At 42.7% G+C, this 16,307-nt stretch overlaps 1 long non-coding RNA gene across 1 annotated transcript; it reads left to right on the top strand.

Annotated features, from left to right (window-relative positions):
• Positions 1-223: 223 nt before the first annotated feature.
• On the top strand, positions 224-12,178 carry LOC122927513. Its single transcript, XR_006387790.1, has 3 exons — positions 224-276; positions 1,184-1,186; positions 12,054-12,178. It is a non-coding gene; the product is annotated as an uncharacterized LOC122927513 (long non-coding RNA).
• The last annotated feature ends 4,129 nt before the right edge of the window (positions 12,179-16,307 follow it).

A 16,307-nucleotide genomic window follows, 5' to 3' on the forward strand; every position in this document is an offset into this window, starting at 1 on the left:
TCGGCAGCGGTATAACAGACCCGGTACCCGGCCTCAATAACAGGGCATGCGATCTGTAGCACCTTGAGGGGTTAATTACCGCAGATCGCATGCCCTGTTATTGAGGCCGGGTGCCGGGTCTGTGATACCGCTGCCTATACTTATGTTTTACATTCATTGGTGGCGCAGTGGTGACAGCTCCTCCCCTCCTCCTCCCTGCTATCTGCCCATTGGTGGTAGTGGCGGCCGGGTCACAGTGGAGAGGGAGGGACTCCTTCCTTCTCCACTGACTGTGCTGTGCTACTGAAGAGAACATAGTTCCAAATAAACGCAGAGCGAAACAAACGCCCGGTATAGTCGCTGTCCTAAAACAATTACGTACATCAAACCAAAGCTAGACTCAGAACAGCATAGTTTAAACAAGTACAAAAACTTTTATTGGACTTACATTAGTTAAAACATACATATCCATATATATATATATATATAAATAAGCAGCACAAAGCCACACAGGATAACATTTGCAGGTCTGTTGTAAGAAAAATAACAATGAATAATCCCAGACTGTGCAGAGTGTACTCATATACAGCCAGCAGTCAATACAATATAAAGTGCATAGTGCTAATTGTAAACAATGACCAAGGGAAAATACATAGATGAATACAGACCAAGTCCTCCCGGATCCCTACACGTGTTTCGCGTTTTGCTTCCTCAGGGGATATTGATAGTGTGTGTTGCCTGTTCCTATATAGTCTGCCAATTGAGTAGAATGAAGATCACCTGAACTTCAGGTGAAAACCAAAAACCGGAAGTGAGGTGCGTTCCACGCTGGAACGCACCACCACTTCCGGTTCGGTCGGTGTCCGGACACCCAGTGTCATTATAGATAATCAGTGGACCCAAAGTATGACTTGTCCCAGCATCTACATAAGAAGATCTATCTCTCCAGGTGCTCGGTATTCGAAATGTGAGAGGAGGCAGCAGGCAAGAAAGCGGGGAAGGCCGCTCCACTTACAGGAACCGGATGTCTAGCATGCGGTCCACAGTGGAACGCATCGGCCGCATCATGCCGGCATAGCCACCTCCCACATCTCCGCCCAGAATGATGTCACCTCACATGGATACCTCCGGCTTGCAATGTGTTTCACCCTCGAACGCAAATAAGATCTCCCCTTCCTGGGTCGCTCGGGGATCAGTTCAATAGCCGGTTCGTTTAGTCCGGGGACCCAAATGAAGTACATGGGGGTATATCTATGTATATGAACATTCGGCTCGACGTAAATATATATACCTTAGAGGACATCCCAAGATATGACAACAGGGAAATATAAAGTACATTTCATTATGTCATTAAACAATCAATATACAAATATTGTGCATCAACAATTCATAAATACATGTCACAACAAACGGGGGAAATCCAATATTGACTGGTAAAATAATAAATGATCAAAAAAGTGAAAAAGGTAAGTAAAAACGTGATACGTGCAAACAAAATGAAGAAGTGATAAAGTGATCAGTGAAATAAAGTGAAAAAAGTGAAGGTGAAAGAAAAAGAGTTTATTATTATGAACATACATGTATAATTAGAATACTTCCAATTCACAATATGTATCACAAGTGTAAGCACCCCTATTAAAATGAGATCAATTAATGGCTCCTCATTAGATGCCACAGAATCATTATCCACTCTGTTTGTTTTCTGTGATTATCGGAGCCCTTCCTGTGTTCCATATGTGTAGTACTCATATTAGTGCTTCTTATTAAACCGTTCTTCAATAGGTCAGGTTGTACACACCTCCACAGATATTCATATCCACCATACATGCATATATCATAACGGGCAGCCTCACGAAATAACGACCAAATAATATTATCCTATCAAAGCAGAAAAGAACAATATTAAAAAACATAAAACCATATATTAAAAAGGTCAGAGGGATACACACCACTTAGACCTACAGAGGATTTCACAGAAGAGATTACTGATATACATTGTTAACCTAGCCTAAAAATGGTGTCCGGACACCGACCGAACCGGAAGTGGTGGTGCGTTCCAGCGTGGAACGCACCTCACTTCCGGTTTTTGGTTTTCACCTGAAGTTCAGGTGATCTTAATTTTACTCAATTGGCAGACTATATAGGAACAGGCAACACACACCATCAATATCCCCTGAGGAAGCAAAACGCGAAACACGTGTAGGGATCCGGGAGGACTTGGTCTGTATTCATCTATGTATTTTCCCTTGGTCATTGTTTACAATTAGCACTATGCACTTTATATTGTATTGACTGCTGGCTGTATATGAGTACACTCTGCACAGTTTGGGATTATTCATTGTTATTTTTCTTACAACAGACCTGCAAATGTTATCCTGTGTGGCTTTGTGCTGCTTATTTATATATATGGATATGTATGTTTTAACTAACGTAAGTCCAATAAAAGTTTTTGTACTTGTTTAAACTATGCTGTTCTGAGTCTAGCTTTGGTTTGATGTACGTAATTGTTTTAGGACAGCGACTATACCGGGCGTTTGTTTCGCTCTGCGTTTATTTGGAATTGTTTTATCTGTTTAGTGAATTTATTCTCTTTACAGACTTGTCTATCCATTACAATGGACTTTTCACCCCGGGAGGCCTCGTGGAAGTCCCAGGCAGAAAGTATTTTTAATAGTGGAAGCAGCCACTCACAGGATATCGAACAGAGGAATTCACGAGAATTGAAGGTGAAGTTCAAAAATCTTTCACATAAACGTCTAAAAATTTGGTGGAATAGAACATCATTGGAGCAGTATATTATGAGGAATTTGATTCCACGTGGCTTCAGGGTACAAGTATTCCCGTCCCATAACCTTGGTACAGAACAACTTAACACAAAATGGGAGGAAGCATGCAATTTATGCTCCCTGACATTTATAAAGACGCTCATTGCCACAAACGACATAATGCTGGTAGAAGTGGATAATGAACTAAAATCTTTGGAGGATCAGATAAGCAAAATACTAAATGAGAACGAACGGGTGCTGTTTAAAAGTGAATTGGACAACGCCTTCCAAATATGGGAGAAACAAATTAAGGAAAGGAAGACAGCTAAATTCCAGAGAGACCTACAGGATTTGGATCAGAATAGGATTTATAAGTGGAAGCAGATGAGGTCTGAACCACGAGGTAGGAGCATGTCTGTGTCCTCATACGTTTCAACTGAAAATGAGGGGAGTAATTCCGATTCAAATACTAGAACATACCCCACGCGTTATGGGAGAAGACGGAATGAAACAGCAAGAGGGCGTCCAATAACAAGGAAATTCCAGGGTACAGGTGACCCTAAGAATCAGCGCTTGCAGGTAATTAATTTATCTGATCATATTCTGAGCAAGGAGCAATCAGAGGTGTTGGGCCTGAGTTTAAACTTCATCCCTAAAACAGGATTTAATCTCTTTACAGCGGTGAAGGATTTACAGTTATTTGCACGAAATCTCACTTTTAAGAAGTTGTATCACAGGGGCGGCACCGAGGACACTATGTTCACAGCGGTGGAATTGGAGGCAATTCGCGTGTTGGAGGAACTACAGAATGAACAAGTAGATGTGGCACCGGTGAGTAGACTACCTGCAGCTTTGATACCCAAATCTAAGAAATTTCCCCCAATGTCATTATTCCCAAACATAGACATCTTTGTCAAGGTGGTCACGGATGAATTGAGATCTATAAAGAAATTTACACCAGAGGATAATCTCAATAGACGACAGCGTCTTACCTTAAAACAACTTAATAAAATCGAGAACCTTGTCATTAAAAGCTCAGACAAAGGAGGCAATGTGGTGTTATGGCCCACGGATATGTACGAACGGGAGGCCTTTAGGCAACTTAGGAATCCTAGCTGTTATCGAAAATTGACATTTAACCCACTATCTGCTTTTCAGGGTGATTTGGGAAAGATATTACAGAAAGCAGCAGACACAGGAATAATTACCTGCCAAGAACAAAATTTTCTACTCACCATGGACCCGACCATTGCAACTTTTTACATGTTGCCAAAGATCCACAAAAATATGAAAGTCCCACAGGGACGGCCGATAGTCTCAGGTAATAACAGCATGTGTGAGGCTGTCAGCAAATTGATTGATCGTGTCCTGCGACCGTTTGTTGACAGCTTACCTTCGTATCTTAAGGATACCGGGGATTTATTACGAAAAGTTGATGTCTACAATTGGATGAGGACATGATTTTAGTGACATGTGACGTTGAGTCATTATATACATCTATCCGCCATGACGATGGGATCCGAGCTGCAACACACTATCTGATGACCTCCAATACGCGAAGTGAGTATGCAGATTTTATTCTGGAATTATTGGATTTCACACTGCGTCACAATTTTTTCATGTTCAAGGGGTGTTTCTACCTACAGCTCCAGGGAACCGCGATGGGGGCGTCTTGTGTGCCCTCCTATGCGAATCTTTTCCTGTGGCTGTGGGAGAGAAATATCTTCTTGACGGATCCGGTGAAGCATATTGAGAAGGTTCACATGTGGAGCCGATGTATTGATGACGTCCTTATGATCTGGCAGGGCAATATGGATGATCTACAGGAGTTCATGATACTCCTGAATACAAATGATGTAAACATCCATCTTACTTATAAGATGGGGAGAACGAAAATGGATTTCCTGGATGTGGCCCTGAGTGTTGATAATGATGGTTTTATTGATACAGATCTGTTCCGGAAGCTGACCGCTGTGAACAGTCTCCTCCGTGCTGACTCCTACCACCCAAACAAATTACTTGATGGTATACCGGTGGGACAGTTCTTGAGGCTGAAAAGAATCTGTTCTAGGGATGAGGATTTTGAAAAACGATCAACGGATCTAGCCAAACGATTTAAAGATCGTGGATACAGTGATCGCTCGGTGAGGAAGGCGTACCTGCGAGCTACGTATAGCAAAAGATGGAAATTATTGGAGGATCGGGCAAAACAGGAAAAGGGAAGTAAAGTGGTTAGGTTTATTACATCATATAACTCTGGACATGAAGAACTTATTTCCGTTTTACGGAAACATTGGAATATATTAAGACTGGACCACACCTTACAGAGTTATGTACCACATCATCCCTCCTTAACCTTCAGACGAGAAAATAATTTAAAGGACATTTTAGTCCACAGTCATTACGATGGTAAGATCACAGGGAATCTCTTTGGCTCTAAGGGCCCCAAATGGGGATGTCGTCCGTGTGGAAAATGTGTGGCATGTCCCAATATTCTGTGTACAAATTATTTCACAGATTCCACCGGACGTAAAAACTACGAGATCACACACACGATCTCATGTATAACACTGGGGGTCATCTATGTTGCCACCTGTCCCTGTAATCTGTCCTACGTAGGAATGACGTTGAGACAGCTGAGACGAAGGACACGAGAATACGTGCTTGGAATTCTGGGAGCAAAGGAGGAAGATGACGTTCAGAGCTTGAAAACGGTTCCCCGACACTTCAAGACCCATCACAACTGCGACGCCTCCCTTTTAAAGGTAAGAGGCATTGACGGGTTTTGATAGGTGGGAGGGGGGTAACTGGAAGAAAGTCCTTGCCTAAAAGGAGGTCAAATGGATTTTTGAGTTGAATACTGTCATACCATTTGGTCTAAATGAGGCCCTAAGTTTTTCGCCATTTTTAGGCTAGGTTAACAATGTATATCAGTAATCTCTTCTGTGAAATCCTCTGTAGGTCTAAGTGGTGTGTATCCCTCTGACCTTTTTAATATATGGTTTTATGTTTTTTAATATTGTTCTTTTCTGCTTTGATAGGATAATATTATTTGTTTGTTATTTCGTGAGGCTGCCCGTTATGATATATGCATGTATGGTGGATATGAATATCTGTGGAGGTTTGGACAACCTGGCCTATTGAAGAACGGTTTAACCACTTCGGCCCCGCTAGCTGAAACCCCCTTCATGACCAGGCCACTTTTTACACTTCTGCACTACACTACTTTCACAGTTTATCGCTCGGTCATGCAACTTACCACCCAAATGAATTTTACAAAATTTTGCAAAAAAATGACATTTTTCAATTTCAGCTATAAAATTTTGCAAAAAAACCGACATCCATATATACATTTTTCGCCAAATTTATTGTTCTACATGTCTTTGATAAAAAAAAAAAATGTTTGGGCAAAAAAAAATAAAAAATGGTTTGGGTAAAAGTTATAGCGTTTACACACTATGGTACAAAAATGTGAATTTCCGCTTTTTGAAGCAGCTCTGACTTTCTGAGCACCTGTCATGATTCCTGAGGTTCTACAATGCCCAAACAGTATAAAAACCCCACAAATGACCCCATTTCGGAAAGTAGACACCCTAAGGTATTCGCTGATGGGCATAGTGAGTTCATAGAACTTTTTATTTTTTGTCACAAGTTAGCGGAAAATGATGATTTTTTTTTTATTTTTTTTTTCCTTACAAAGTCTCATATTCAACTAACTTGCGACAAAAAATTAAAAATTCTAGGAACTCGCCATGCCCCTCATGGAATACCTTGGGGTGTCTTCTTTCCAAAATGGGGTCACTTGTGGCGTAGTTATACTGCCCTGGCAATTTAGGGGCCCATATGTGTGAGAAGTACTTTGCAATCAAAATCTGTAAAAAATGACCGGTGAAATCCGAAAGGTGCACTTTGGAATGTAGGTCCCTTTGCCCACCTAGGCTGCAAAAAAGTGTCACATGTCTGGTATCGCCATACTCAGGAGAAGTTGGGGAATGTGTTTTGGGGTGTAATTTTACATATAACCATGCTGGGTGAGAGAAATATCTTGCCAAAAGACAACTTTTCCAATTTTTTTATACAAAGTTGGCATTTGACCAAGATATTTTTCTCACCCAGCATGGGTATATGTAAAATGACACCCCAAAACACATTCCCCAACTTCTCCTGAGTACGGCGATACCAGATGTGTGACACTTTTTTGCAGCCAAGGTGGGCAAAGGGGCACATATTCCAAAGTGCACCTTTCGGATTTTGCAGGCCATTTTTTACACATTTTGATTGCAAAGTACTTCTCACACATTTGGGCCCCTAAATTGCCAGGGCAGTATAACTACGCCACAAGTGACCCCATTTTGGAAAGAAGACACCCCAAGGTATTCCGTGAGGGGCATGGCGAGTTCCTAGAATTTTTTATTTTTTGTCACAAGTTAGCGGAAAATGATATTTTTTTTTTTTTTTACAAAGTCTCATATTCCACTAACTTGCGACAAAAAAAAAAAAAAATTCTAGGAACTTGCCATGCCCCTCACGGAATACCTTGAGGTGTCTTCCTGGCAATTTAGGGGCCCAAATGTGTGAGAAGTACTTTGCAATCAAAATGTGTAAAAAATGACCAGTGAAATCCGAAAGGTGCACTTTGGAATATGTGCCCCTTTGCCCACCATGGCTGCAAAAAAGTGTCACATATCTGGTATCGCCGTACTCAGGAGAAGTTGGGAAATGTGTTTTGGGGTGTCATTTCACATATAACCATGCTGGGTGAGAGAAATATCTTGGCAAAATACATCTTTTCCATTTTTTTTATACAAAGTTGGCATTTGACCAAGATATTTATCTCACCCAGCATGGGTATATGTAAAATGACACCCCAAAACAAATTCCCCAGCTTCTCCTGAGTACAGCGATACCAGATGTGTGACACTTTTGTGCATCTAGGCTGCAAAAGTGCCCAAATTCCTTTTAGGAGGACAGTTTTAGACATTTGGATCCCAGACTTCTTCTCACGCTTTAGGGCCCCTAAAAAGCCAGGGCAGTATAAATACCCCACATGTGACCCCACTTTGGAAATAAGACACCCCAAGGTATTCAATGAGGGGCATGGCGAGTTCATAGAAATGTATTTTTTTGGCATAAGTTAGCGGAAATAGATTTTTTTTTTTTCTCACAAAGTCTCACTTTCTGCTAACTTAGGACAAAAATTTAAATCTTTCATGGACTCAATATGCCCCTCAGCAAATACCTTGGGGTGTCTTATTTCCAAAATGGGGTCAGTTGTGGGGTGTTTGTACTGCCCTGGCATTTGAGGGTCTCCGCAATCATTACATGTATGGCCAGCATTAGGAGTTTCTGCTATTCTCCTTATATTGAGCATACAGGTAATGAGATTTTTTTTTCCGTTCAGCCTCTGGGCTGAAAGAAAAAAATGAACGGCACAGATTTCTTCATTCGCATCGATCAATGTGGATGAAAAAATCTCTGCCCCCCCCCCAAAAAAAAAGGAGGGGAAAGGCGTCTGCCAGGACATAGGAGCTCCGCCCAATATCCATACCCACTTAGCTCGTATGCCCTGGCAAACCAGATTTCTCCATTCACATCAATCGATGTGGATGAATAAATCATTGCCGGGATTTTTATTTTATTTTTTACATACAAAGTGTTTGCCAAAGCATAGGAACGCCGCCTCATCCTCAGCTTGTATGCCTTGGCAAACGTATCTGTTACTGCAGAGGAGAAAATCTCGTCTTGCAGCACCGCATACACCGACTTGCGTGTAATCTGACAGCAGCGCAATGCTTCTGTCAGAATGCACATCAGTGCTGCAGCTAGTCGATCGGTTGGTCCACCTGGAAGGTAAAAAAAAGAAAAAAAGAAAAAAAAAAAACCAGGCCGCAACGCAATAATTTTATTAACTTTGGAACAGAACATGTAAACTTTAACTTTTTGAACTAAACATGAACCTGTTTGCTTACTGGTGTTTTTTTTTTTTTTTTTTTGGGTTGAGGTACCAGCAACGACATTGGGGAAATGTTGCTCGTGTAGACGGCTAACTACACTGGTGGATGGGGCCACGGAACCTCCTGGGTACAGGAGGTTCTCGATGATCTCTTCCTGAAATTTGAGGAAGGATCCAGTTCTCCCAGCCTTACTGTAGAGAACAAAACTATTATACAGAGCCAATTGAATTAAATATACAGACACCTTCTTATACCAGCGTCTGGTTCTGCGGGAAAATAAATACGGAGACAAAATCTGGTCATTGACGTCCACCCCTCCCATGCGGAGGAGAGCGGAGCGGAGGCTGAACGCCGCCAGACTGATGCAGTCTGAGCGGATCCGCATCCATTCAGACTGCATCAGGGCTGGACAGAAGCGTTCTGCTCCGCTCGTGAGCTCCTTCAAACGGAGCTCATGAGCGGACAGCAGAACGCTAGTGTGAAAGTAGCCTTAGCGGTTATAAATTGTGTGGCATACCGGTTTGTCTCTGCAACAACTAAGTCTAAGAGCTCCGCAGTCAAGAACAGCTCAAAAAATCCCAGGGCCGAACCGATCTGAGCTGTCTCAACCCGAACTCCAGACTGGGCGGTGAAAGGGGGAACTACAGGTGCGGCTGAAGTTGGAGACTGCCAATCAGGGTTTGCCAGCACCTCAGGGATTCTAGGGGCTCTACGGGAACGTCTTTGCGGTTGCTGCGACGGGGTCACTACTGCACGTGCCACCGTACCAGCTTCAACTGCCCTTCTGGTGCTCGCTACTTCACCATGTTCTACGGCAGTGCTGGTACTAGGTCCAGGAAGGGCTGGGCTGCTGGTGTATGCCTCACCACGTAATTCGACAGCACCAGCCCCACTCTGCTGCTCTTGAAGTGGATCCTGCGCAACCTGCGGTCTAGCGACACGGGGCCGGGTACGCCTGGTGCTATCAGGGACCTCAGCCTCCTCGTCCGAACTTTGGGTCAGAGAGCCACTGCTTTCTACAGGTTCGTATTCTGACCCACTAGATTCATCAGATGAGGGTTCCCATTCCTCATCCGACTGGGTCAGAAGCCTGTAGGCCTCTTCAGAAGAATACCCCCTGTTTGACATGTGGGCAACTAAATTTAGGGGTATTCCCTGAGACTACCTAAGAAAAAAAAAGCAAGCCTGTCTTACAAATGGGAGGCTAGCAAAGTACCGGAGGCCGCTGCGGTTGATAAAAAATATCAAAACTGATTTTTTTTATCGCCGCAGTGCGTGTAAAGTGAATGTGCAGCGATCAAAAAAAAACATTTTTTCTCACTGCGGTGGGGCGGGTGTGGGCGAACGCACGTGTGGGCGACTGATCAGGCCTGATCGGGCAAACACTGCGTTTTGGGTGGAGGGAGAACTAAAGTGACACTAATACAATTGTAGATCTGACCATGATCAGTTTTGATCACTTCCAGATACTATAAAAGTACAAATGCTGATTAGCGATATGCTAATCAGCGAATAACGGACTGCGGTGCGGTGGGCTGGGCGCTAACTGATCCCTAAACTACCTAACCAAGGGGCCTAATTTATACCTAAAACCTAACGGTCAATACCAGTGGAAAAAAAAAAGTGACAATTTGCACTGATCACTTTTTTCCTTTCACTAGTGATTGACAGGGGCTATCAAAGGGGTGATCAAAGGGTTAATAGGGGTTTAGGGGGGTGATCTGGGGCTAGTATGAGGTGTTTGGTTTACTCACTGTGTAGCCTGCTCCTCTGCTGGTTCTTTTCGTCGGTTGGATCCAGCAGAGGACAAATATGATCTGATATATGGCCTCTGATTGTTTTTTTTTTAAAATCAGCAACCTGCCAGCCGCGATCATTGGCCGGCAGGTTGCTGACGAAATACTGTTCGACGAAATGCCGGCCCGCGATGCGCATGCGCGGGCCGGCTGTGACGAAATCTCGCGTCTCGCGGGAGGTGGTTAATAAGAAGCACTAATATGAGTACTACACATATGGAACACAGGAAGGGCTCCGATAATCACAGAAAACAAACAGAGTGGATAATGATTCTGTGGCATCTAATGAGGAGCCATTAATTGATCTCATTTTAATAGGGGTGCTTACACTTGTGATACATATTGTGAATTGGAAGTATTCTAATTATATATGTATGTTCATAATAATAAACTCTTTTTCTTTCACCTTCACTTTTTTCACTTTATTTCACTGATCACTTTATCACTTCTTCATTTTGTTTGCACGTATCACGTTTTTACTTACCTTTTTCACTTTTTTGATCATTTATTATTTTACCAGTCAATATTGGATTTCCCCCGTTTGTTGTGACATGTATTTATGAATTGTTGATGCACAATATTTGTATATTGATTGTTTAATGACATAATGAAATGTACTTTATATTTCCCTGTTGTCATATCTTGGGATGTCCTCTAAGGTATATATATTTACTTCGAGCCGAATGTTCATATACATAGATATACCCCCATGTACTTCATTTGGGTCCCCGGACTAAACGAACCGGCTATTGAACTGATCCCCGAGCGACCCAGGAAGGGGAGATCTTATTTGCGTTCCAGGGTGAAACGCATTGCAAGCCGGAGATATCCATGTGAGGTGACATCATTCTGGGCGGAGATGTGGGAGGTGGCTATGCCGGCATGATGCGGCCGATGCGTTCCACTGTGGACCGCATGCTAGACATCCGGTTCCTGTAAGTGGAGCGGCCTTCCCCGCATTCTTGCCTGCTGCCTCCTCTCACATTTCGAATACCGAGCACCTGGAGAGATAGATCTTCTTATGTAGATGCTGGGACGAGTCATACTTTGGGTCCACTGATTATCTATAATGACACTGGGTGTCCGGACACTGACCGAACCGGAAGTGGTGGTGCGTTCCAGCGTGGAACGCACCTCACTTCCGGTTTTTGGTTTTCACCTGAGGTTCAGGTGATCTTCATTCTACTCAATTGGCAGACTATATAGGAACAGGCAACACACACCATCAATATCCCCTGAGGAAGCAAAACGTGAAACACGTGTAGGGATCCGGGAGGACTTGGTCTGTATTCATCTATGTATTTTCCCTTGGTCATTGTTTACAATTAGCACTATGCACTTTATATTGTATTGACTGCTGGCTGTATATGAGTACACTCTGCACAGTCTGGGATTATTCATTGTTATTTTTCTTACAACAGACCTGCAAATGTTATCCTGTGTGGCTTTGTGCTGCTTATTTATATATATGGATATGTATGTTTTAACTAATGTAAGTCCAATAAAAGTTTTTGTACTTGTTTAAACTATGCTGTTCTGAGTCTAGCTTTGGTTTGAAGAGAACATAGGCTGCGCAGGATCGCGGCGGTACAGTCGCAAATGGCGACAAGACTAAAAAGTCTTGTCGCCATCTGCAAATTTTAAGGCGCATTGGCGACCGTTTTGGTCGCCATCTGGAGCCCTGTGAGACCCAAGCCAAAGCCAACCGAACCGCCCAGAGACATCATATGCAGGATCCTCAATTTTGAAGTGAAAGCTGCCATTAAGGAAACTGCACATAGCCACCCTGACTTGGTATATGAAGATTCCAAGGTCGATATTTACCAGGACTTAGCCCCCTTCATTCCTGAAGAAACGCAGGTCCCTCAAGCCACTGACAGATTGGCTCCGGTCCAACAAAGTTCTATATCGTTGGTCCTATCCATTTGGCCTAACCTTTTCATATGCGGGCAGGAGGGTTAACATCTCATCATTTACAGATCTCAAGGCAGTGTATGAGTTATTGAATGTGCCTCCAATGCCGAAAATTGGGAACTCTTCCAAGATCTAAGCATCCTGCCTGATATCCCCAAGGTGGTCCCTTTTGAAGTGCTACGTACACCGAAGTCCTCCCGTTCCAAGAAAAGAGGCCAACACCTTACCCCAAGAAGCCTTTCTCAAGAACATTAGATGGACTTATTTGACCTTCGACTGATCGTCTCAGGTTATGATGGTACCTAGAAATTACAACTTTTGTCTTACCTAAAGTCATGACCTCATCATCACAATGATTTTATGTGGTCTATTCTCTAAAAGGTTTTCTCCCCTTTCTTGCCTAAATACTGCCTTTTCCTGGACGTTATACGGTCTCCCAACCGGTCTACAGACCACTCAACCCCCCTCTGAGTATGACATATCTCAGTATGTCTGTTTTTTCATGTATTGTTGGTTTAACCTGTTGTGTTCTGTTCCCTCTCCCTATTCCTAATCCAAGGTATTTGTCTCTCCCATCGACATGGAGTAAACTCCTCCCTTCCACAACTCCTATGATACACAGGACAGTGGACCCTCACAAACCTGCTACGCTCTCTTGGGGAATGTCACGCCAGCTATAAGGTAATCCCACACACACCATACGCAATGGGTGACCTATTGGTAGCTTCTTACCATGTCAAAGGTTTTCACTCCCCATCAAAACGGAGCCAAATCTTTGCCATTTTAAGAAAAGCCGGGGCTGGGGTGATATTCCTACAAGAGACACATTACCGCTTTAACCACTACCCTGACATGCGGTTCTCTCATTATTCCAACTGGTATCACTGTGGGGGTAGCTCTTCAGCTTCTAGTGGGGTCAGTATAGGGTTACAAAGGAAAATCCCCTTTAAATTTGTCAGTCAAATATTAGACCCAGATGGAAGGTTTATCTTACTTAAAGGTACTATAGGGCCGCAGACTTACACTTTTATCAACTTATATGCCCCTAACTCTAATCAATCCTGTTGGTTCTCTGATATTTTCCCTACCATAGAATCCTTCAAGGAGGGTATAGTAGTTGCAGGGGGCAACTAAACCCAAAAAAACAGATACAGATCCCATTTTTCGTATCATTGGGACATATGATACCTGTAGTAGAGAGGTTAGAAATATTTTCCAAAAATACTGGGATATGCTGCTGCTGGACCCAGACATTCATGATATACTTCCATCTAAACCTGCTATTACATACAGGAGAGGTAGATCTTTAGGTGATCGTTTTGTTCACAGCCATTACACAGCTCCTAAAAAAACTGGCACCTGGCTAGATAGAAAACCCCTGGGAACATTCAGATGCGGATCATGTATAGCCTGTCCATACATACATCAAACCAAAAATTTTACTAGTCATACCACTAACAAAACATACAAAATCCGGGATTTTGCTAACTGCAAAACGACCGGGGTGGTATACCTCTGCACCTGTTCATGTGAACTTCAATACGTCGGTAAGACAAAACGGGAGTTCAGAAGAAGAATTGGAGACCACCTTGGGGACATAAAGCACAAAAGGGACACTACTATCTCGCGACATGTGCATGATCTCCATGACGGTAATCCAAAATGTCTTAAGTTCTGTATTGTTGAGGTCATTCGTCCATCCCCTAGAGGAGGCAACCTCAATAAGAGAATTTTGCAAAAAGAGTCCGAATGGACCTACCGATTAAAAATGGTGAGCCCTTCTGGACTCAATGAAATTCTGTCGTTCGGTTCCTTTATCTAAAAGGTGTTCTTATGGTGTCTCCTCTTATATCTCTAGTCTTAGATATTATCGGATATACGCCCTGACCTTTTACGACTGCTTCTACCATCATAGATAAATAAATATAACATGTAAATTATCTTCCTATTGATAATTTGTCATACCTAATGGTGTTGATCAAGATTATTGTTTATTCATTTTTTCGGACCTTACAAATGAAGGCATCAGACCGCAATAGATCTACCTTGTAATATCTATATCTAAATGGTACTTTTATCAGATGGCAGGACTTAATCATTAGTTAAAAGTATTAACAATATAATGTCCTCCCCTGTTTCCATTTATTGTCCCATTCATTCCAACTTCCAAAATAAACCTTTATATGCTGTATCTTATATTATCACTTAATAATCATCATGTGTATTGATTAAATCCCTTTAAGGTATTTCCCTCCCATTTTGGGATGTATTCAAATATATTTAGCACCTTTCCATTAGCGACTATCTCTGGAACGCATATATTTATGCGCTCCAGTGTCCTGTCTACGTCATCTCCGGCGCTCCGCGCATACTTCCGGTTTCCTGCAGTCCATCCTCGGCCTGCGTTCCACCAGCGGCCAATGGTAACGGTCGGCGCATAGGTTATGACGCACTTCCGGTCCCGGCATGGCCGATGGTGGAACGCACGCCGCTCACAAACCGGACCATGAGGTACCTATTCAATTTAATTTGCATCGATAATCTAGACCAGCATATATAGAGGGGCAGTTGCAGAGAGCACTCTGGACTGCATCATTCAGTTGGATACATCGATAGAGAGCCATAGTGCTGACGGCTATTGTGCCATTTAAAAATATCTAGTTACCTTTATCTATATATATTTTTCTTCCCCTGATGAATCCGGTCATATTTGTATTGGAGGAAACGCGTTGGGAATTCAAGATTACTTCATTATTGGCTGTACTGACACTGGGAGTTATTTTTCAGGGACAGAACAACAGGGACAGCCGTCGATAAGTGTGGTCGCTCCTTTGGGGGTGATTCTCCCGCATTTAGGCGGAGGACCTCTCCGCTTTCAGGCAGAATTGTATCAGTGGGATAGGGATATTATCTCCCCAGCCTCTCTCTCTTTTTTACTGTCCTGTTTAAGAAGAGCCGTTTACCTTTTCATCAAGATTCCGATGGACCCTCCCACAACGTTCCTTCCTGCTGTGGTATGATCCATCTCCATAAACAGAATAACCATCAAACCGTGAGTGGGACTACATGGTCCAAATCCGAGCTCTTGATTCTGTACATTCACCCTGTGTCTTATTGTACATAAGTCCATTGTATCTTATTTATGCAGCTATCAATAATATACTTCTTTTGTGGGACTTATTTTAATTAATAATGACTAAAAGTTAAGTTTTAAGTAGAATAATTATTCAGTGATATACAGATTATATTCCTACACCATATATATATTTTTTCTCTACTGTGAATTAGTTGCAGGGGGTGACTTAAACGTGGCTCTCCTACCACAACTGGATATCTCCTCCCACAAATCATCCCACTCTAGTAAGTCCTTAAAAGCAATCAGGAACTCCCTATGGGATCTACACTTGATAGATGTATGGCGATCTCATCACCCTAATGCCTCAGATTTCACGTTCTATTCCTCTATGCATGGTACCTATCACAGAATAGACTACCTGTTTATCTCTAAAGAACACATACATCTGTGTCGAGAGTCATCTATAGGTTCTATACATTTATCAGACCATTCTCCCATTTTTATAACAGTTCTGGCCCCCAATGAAACTCCCTCGTGCTTCAACTGGCGCCTAAATGAATCCCTCCTGGGATACCAAGATTCAGTTGAGATGATTTCCAAGCTTATCACAGAGTATTTTTCCCTAAATAAAAACCCGGAGCTTCCGATAAATACTCTCTGGGACGCCCACAAACCAGTAATCAGGGGACAATTCATTAGCATAGGCACGCACCAAAAGAAAGTTAAGGAAAGAGAAATTGACGAAATTCAAAAAAATATCCAGAGGCTCGAGTCTCAGCACAAAATTAAGCCCTCTGACCCTCAATTCCAAGAGCTCTCAGGA

Source organism: Bufo gargarizans, chromosome 2 (assembly GCF_014858855.1).
Source record: "Bufo gargarizans isolate SCDJY-AF-19 chromosome 2, ASM1485885v1, whole genome shotgun sequence".
NCBI classification, from domain to species: Eukaryota; Metazoa; Chordata; class Amphibia; order Anura; family Bufonidae; genus Bufo; species Bufo gargarizans.